Genomic DNA, 5413 nt, shown 5'->3' on the forward strand with positions numbered 1-5413 from the left:
CGGGAAAAAATGGAAGGCCCCATGGTCATGGTACTGTATTTGCTGTCAGAAAGTGCTCATCCAGTTTACTTTTAGGACAAGCACCTGGTTTCTCGGCTGGCCATTCGATATTTAGCTTTGACATTGTGCGAGAAACTACCTCAACCAGCTCCTCATATGCAGGGGAAAGGGATGGTGAATCCTCTACCCCCGTTTCGATAGTCAGCACATCCACTTCCTCAGAAGTAGATGGCTGAAGCACATGGCTCTTCTCCAGGGCGGAAAAAGCGAGCTTCCGATCCCAGAGAGAGAGCATTGGATCTCATGGGTAAAGACTGAAGAAGGACAGGGCCCGTCTCAAACCCCCACGATCTGAGCTTCAGTGCTGCCTAAACCGCAGGGAGATGCTTTAGGGAGAAGTAATCTCTCACTAGCTCACTCTCTGGTCCTGCTTAAATACTGGCCCCTTTTGACATTGACGAGGAGCAGCGGGTAGGTCCCAGAACAGGGAGGAACACAGGAAATAGGACAAAACATACAACAAAAACTACAACTCCCAGCAGGCCGTTGGGTCCATTGGCAGCACATTCAGTACATCAATGAATGACACATATATACCATACTTATAAATCATGCATGCATATGTCCTGGGACGTAACTGTGACGCTGGTAATGTGGTGCGGTAGAAGCACGGGAAGGAGGCTGGATCCAAATGCAGTGTACAGGCTTTATTTAGACAGACTACAAACTTAGACAAAGACTCAGACTGGAATACAGGACTCAGAATCAGAAGCGACCAACGTTGACACAAAAAAACCCAAGAAAGTTCAGGAGGGCGGTGAAGCACAGGCGGTCTTGGGGGAGGGATGGAGGGCCAGGCCCATGCAGGGGGACGGACCATGGACATAGACAAGGCGGGCCTGAGCCGTGGAGCATGGGCGGACCTGACTGAACAGGCGGCCAGGGCGGAGCAAGACGAGGCGGAGGCCAGGGCGGAGCAAGATGAAGCGGAGGCCAGGGCGGAGCAAGACGAAGCGGAGGCCAGGGCGGAGCAGGATGAGGCGAAGGCCAGGGCGGAGCAGGCCAGGGCGGTGCAGGACGAGGCGAAGGCCAGGGCGGAGCAAGACGAGACGAAGGCCAGGGCGGAGCAGGATGAGGCGGAGGCCAGGGTGGTGAAGCCCCTGCAGACGACCAAGGCGGCGCAGCCTTCATGGTCTCCTCACCGGACCCTTGGCCCCCCCCAAAAAAATACTTGGGGAAATCCACGGGTTTAGGAAAGGCCTCCCGGAGCTTAAAGGGCGCAGGCAGGGCGAGGCGCAGAGGTGGGGCCGGCAGGGCGAGAAGTCTGGGTACGCTCACTGGAGCCTGAGTAGCCGAGCGAGTCCTCCTTCTCCTTCTGCGACGGCGCTTCACTGGGCTTGTCTCGGTAGACTCACTTGACTCAGTAGACTCACTTAACTCAGTAGACTCACTTGACTCAGTAGACTCACTTGACGATGCACTTGACTCACTGGACAATGCACTTGACGATGCACTTGATGTACTGAACGATGCACTTGACTCACTGGATTCACTTGACTCGGCATTTGACTCACTGGATTCGGCAGGGGTCACATGAGGTGCAGGCTCGGCGGGGCAGACGAGAAGTGCGGGCTCGTCTGGGCTCACGTGAAGCTCAGGTTCGTCAAGGCAGACGGTAAACTCAGGTCCGTCAAGGCTGACGCGTAGCTCGGGTTCGTCAGGGCTGCCGTGGAGCGCGGGCTCGGCTGGACTGTCGCGAGGTGCAGGCTCGTCAGGGCTCACGTGAAATGCATGCTCGTCGGGGCTCACGTGAAATGCATGCTCGTCGGGGCTCACGTGAAATGCATGCTCGTCGGGGCTAACGTGAAGCTCGGGTTCTTCGAGGCTGACGTGAAGCACCGGCTCGTCGAGGCTGACGAGCAGCTCGGGTTCGTCATAGCTGCAGTGGAGAGTGAGTTTGTCGGCGCTGCAGTGAAGAGCGGGCTCAGCAGGGCTGGACCGGACCAGCGGCGAAGACTACGACGAGGATTTCGCGGGTAATGTGAACTCGGGAGGTGTCGAGTAGAACAAGCCTGTAATGGAGACGAGGTCTTCCAAGGAACAAGCCTGAGCGATATACCGGTCAAGAGTCCAGTTGGTAAGGTCCCGCGGCATCCATCGGGCGATGTCATAATCCAGCCCGTTCCAAAACAGGCCCATGAGCTGGATATCATCTAGCGCTCCCAGATGGCAAATGGACAGAAAATCCTTCGCGTACCTTTGGACGGACTGGCCCTCTTGCAATAACGTCGACAGGTATTCTCCCAGAGCCCGGTTGCTGACAACTGCTGGATCCATTTCGTGGTGAGTTGTTCTGTAACGCTGGTAATGTGGTGCGGTAGAAGCACGGGAAGGAGGCTGGATCCAAACGCAGTGTACAGGCTTTATTTAGACAAACTACAAACTAAGACAAAGACTCAGACTGGAATACAGGACTCAGAATCAGAAGCGACCAACGTTGACATCAAACATTCAACAACTCACCAGGACAGGGCAAAAACACAGGGCTTAAATAATCATAGACAAACGAGCTAACCAGATAACAAGGGGGCGTGGATAATAAGAAACACCTGGGATAACTAATAGACAGGTCAGGGAACCACTGAACATGAAAAGACAAGACAAGACACAAAACCCACATCATGACAGTAACAATAAACACAGGTTAACTACTCATTTTATTCATTCATTAAATATATTAAAGGAGTTTTAAAGGGATAGTTCACCCAAAACTGAAAGTTCTATCATCATTAACTCACCCTCATGTAGATCAACTTCTGTATGACTTTTTTCCTTTTCTTTCGTAGGGAACACAAAGTTTAGTTAATCCTCAGTCACAATTCACTTTTTATTGCATAATTTTATGGAGACATAGGCTAACATTCTGCCTAACATTCAGCCAAAAATAAATGTAAAATACTTAAATTGTCTGGGATGATGTGAAAGGGCCTTTATTTTTATCAAGGATGTTGGTGCATATTTTTTAATTTGACGATTTCAAAATACAACATTGTACACCATTTAAACATGTCCATTTTTATTGTTATTGTTTTTATGCTTTACATTGCAGGACAAACATTTTCCTATCAAGAAAAGCATCTTAATTGAAAATGGAAATATTGCTCGATACCATCTGCAAACAAAGACAGACAATATGGATCAATCTGAACCATATAGAAAAATGACCTTTGGACAGAGAGACAAAAACAAACCCCACAACACCATTCTGATGGTGGGAGAAACAGGAACAGGAAAAACAACCCTGATCAATGCGATGATCAACTACATGTTAGATGTTCAGAGAGAAGACAAGGTTTGGTTTGAGATCACAGATGATCAGAGTGACCGAACATCAGTTCACAGTCAGACCTCCAGCATCACTGTTTATGGGTTTTATTCACAAGAGAGTAAAACTGATTTAACAATAATCGACACACTAGTACATGGAGACACACGTGGAATCGATCTTGATAAAGAGATCGCCATGGGGTTGTTTAGATTAAGCAGATTTGATGACTGTGTTCATGAAATAGATGCAGTGTGTCTGGTGATTAATGCAACCCAAAATCGACTCTCTTACAGACAGATATACATATTTGATGCTGTTCAGTCTTTATTTGGGAAAGATAATGCTGAAAACATTGTGTTGCTCTTCACACACTCAGATGGAGCTCGACCTAAAAATGCCCTGATGGCTGTTAAAGAGGCTAAAATCAAGTGTGCAGTGAATGAACAGAATCAGCCAGTGTTTTTCCTGTTTGACAACTTTCAGTCAGAACCTGATGATGAAGAAGATGAAAAGACACAGAAAAAATCAAGGAATCTCAGTTTTAGAGGAATGGCAGGATTCTTCAAATTTCTTGAAAACATAAAACCAAAAACCATTAAGATGACTTAAGATGTGTTACAGCAACAGAAGCAGTTGGCAGCAAAAAATTCCAGTTTATTAACACGTTAAAATGATGGAACAAAAGCAAAGTTAGCTCAAACAAACTCAAGAAAAATTAAAAAAGCTATATAATGGTTAGGGGCACAGTGTCTTTGGTCAAAAAGCTGGAAGAATAACTAGAATAATTAGAGAAAGAGAAAATAAATCTGGTGATTGAAGCTTTTCACTGTGTGGAAACGTGGAGCAGATGATCACACTCAACACAGATCCTGTGCTCACACTTCAGCACATGGATTTTATAATTGAGAAACCAATAAACAAATGAGCCTGAAAATCTGAAATACTCGAAAAAATCAAGAAGAGAGCAGGAGAAAAACTAGAGTTCTGAGATAAATAACAAGATTACTTAAAAAATAAACTATTAGTTCTGATGAAACTCTGAAAACAGAATCCCTAAAATATTTCTGCTTCTTTCAGAAACATTTATTTCTTGTGATGTAAAGATATTAATTGCAATATGTTTTATGAATGCAACATTTTTATTTGATTAAATGCTTGTCTTTTCCCAACTGTAAGCTGCTTTGGATAAACAGCATCTGCTATATTAACTGATAGTGATTACTGCAAGTATTTGAAATACAACACATGGGATACTGGAATGCAGAAAAAAAACTGACAGCCGCATCATGTAAAGTTTACATCATGTAAAGAAACTGTTAAAAATATAGTAGTTAGACTGTAAAAGTAACAAAACAGACACAATAATGTTATTTATCAAAAATGATGTTCACATGTAAGAGTCAGTTTAGAGACTGATTGTATAATTGTAATATTAAGCTCTGCCTTCCAGAGGCCGATATGAGAAAATGTTGAGTCCCTGGCCGGAATCTTTCAGGTAAAAGTCTTAAGAAATTGTCTGGATTCTTCTGTTCATCATCTATGACATTTTTGGGGCTCATGTGTTTATTGCTTTATTAAAATATTGCTCTCTTTGAAATAGTGATAAAAAGTTGTCTTATGAATGAAAACATGCAGAATGAGAGAATATGAAATGCTTTCACTTATATCAATAAATCAATTGAGTTTGTCACAGCATTTTGCTTATCTGAGTTAGGCCTAATTCAACAGTAAAATACTACAGTTAATCAATATTACATTTTTATTGCAAAGACATTTTTACTAAATTCTCAAAACACATTTATTAAATGTAGATTGACAAATGACTCACAGCCCCAACAAAATACTCCAATAAACTAACATATTTTACACACTGGGAGGTTCATTAAAAACAATATCATACTACAATGAATGATGTTTTTCAAAGCAACCCAATTGTACTGTAGTCAACATAAATTATAGTAAGTATGCATTATAAAGATAACAAATAGCAAACTTCCTGAATGTATAGACGATTTCAACGGCAACAACATAAACAAATTACTGCACATGCACGCGTTGTGGCCCAAACTTACTCTTTGCTCTTCT

The 5413-nt window shown here is 44.0% G+C and overlaps 1 pseudogene; it reads left to right on the forward strand.

Annotated features, from left to right (window-relative positions):
• Positions 1-2367: 2367 nt before the first annotated feature.
• LOC143728591 (uncharacterized) lies at positions 2368-4067 on the forward strand (annotated as a pseudogene).
• The last annotated feature ends 1346 nt before the right edge of the window (positions 4068-5413 follow it).

This window comes from Siphateles boraxobius, unplaced genomic scaffold (assembly GCF_051911475.1).
Source record: "Siphateles boraxobius isolate OS27281-9 unplaced genomic scaffold, OSU_SipBor_1 12, whole genome shotgun sequence".
NCBI lineage: Eukaryota > Metazoa > Chordata > Actinopteri > Cypriniformes > Leuciscidae > Siphateles > Siphateles boraxobius.